This window comes from Geospiza fortis, unplaced genomic scaffold (genome assembly GCF_000277835.1).
Source record: "Geospiza fortis unplaced genomic scaffold, GeoFor_1.0 scaffold286, whole genome shotgun sequence".
Taxonomy (NCBI): domain Eukaryota; kingdom Metazoa; phylum Chordata; class Aves; order Passeriformes; family Thraupidae; genus Geospiza; species Geospiza fortis.
In genome coordinates this window covers 154,993-156,137 of record NW_005054444.1, presented here as the reverse complement: position 1 = coordinate 156,137, position 1,145 = coordinate 154,993, and the positions used below count along the sequence as shown (strand labels likewise).

General features: G+C 42.2%; 1 protein-coding gene across 1 annotated transcript in view; it reads right to left on the bottom strand.

Annotated features, from left to right (window-relative positions):
* CLNS1A (chloride nucleotide-sensitive channel 1A) overlaps positions 1-1,145 on the bottom strand; it is a 12,289-nt gene continuing 11,144 nt past the window's right edge. The window contains exon 8 of the mRNA XM_031062308.1: positions 1-790. The gene's annotated coding sequence lies outside the window, so the exon portion shown is untranslated. The remainder of the gene's footprint in view (positions 791-1,145) is intronic.

Sequence of the window (1,145 nt, the reverse complement as noted above, 5' to 3'; positions counted from 1 at the left end):
TGGTTGTGAGATACAAAAATCTTAGTTTATTTAACAATGTTAACATTTAATACAAAGACAAAACAGTTCTCTTTGTCCGGACCTCACAGACTTCATTCCATCTCCTCTACCACCCAAGCTCAGCTCTCAGAGAAATGAAAGGGATAGCACTGAAATGGTAAAGCCAGTTACTTGAGGGGGTTTTAATTTAGCTTTTCTTTTGATCCTTGGCCAACCCTATTTCCTTTTAGTCATAACATTTCTATTCCCATTTCTACTGCACAGAGTCAATGACAGGTAAAAAAATATGGAAAATTCTAGGACCATCTAAAATTCTGTTCTACTTACAGTTTTACAAGTCCTAGAATTCCTACAAAGGCTTCTTTAAAAGGCCAGAGAGTTTCGTCAGAGATACTGTGGCTGCCCCATTCCTGGAAGCGTTCACAGCCAGGTTAGGATGGGGTCCTGAGCAACCTGATCTACTCAATGGCATCCATGCCCATGGCAGGTGGGGCTGGAACCAGACAATCTTTAAGGTCTGTTCCAACCCAAATCATTTTGTGATTCTATGAAATGACCCCCTGATTAGCCCCATTCAACTGTTAGATGCAAGAGGTTTTATTGTTTTTGTTTATTTTTTTTTAAATAACCCCATAGTGGTCACAAATGTCAAACCCTGTTTTAAACATCTCTACAAGCATTTTTAGACCTAGATGTCTAAACTTAGGTCATCAAAAGAAAAGTTAACTCCCGAAAGTCACTGCAATGCCTTCGGTTTTACAGCTTATTCTGGAAGTGCCACAAGAGGAATCTGAAAGACACAAGACACCCAAGTTTACATAATTGGTATTAAAATAAAAGGTTATTAAGCAGCATAGAGTAGTAGCTATCTGTTGGTTGCAGTCAGAGGACAGCACTTTACTACAAGCCCATGAATTTTCAGAAGGGCTGAGCACCTTTGCCTTTGGCAGCAGTTCTGACTCAGGTCAGCTAAGGACAGCACGTGCTCACAGCAGGCACCAGGGTGGCCTGGCAGACCCCGCTGCACCCACATGCAGACACACCAGTTGCTTCAGAACAATTGCTGCAGCCTCGTGATGCCACAGACAAAACACCACTTATTGCAGGAACATTGGAAATGTCCTGCACCAACTGCCAGCAAGTCT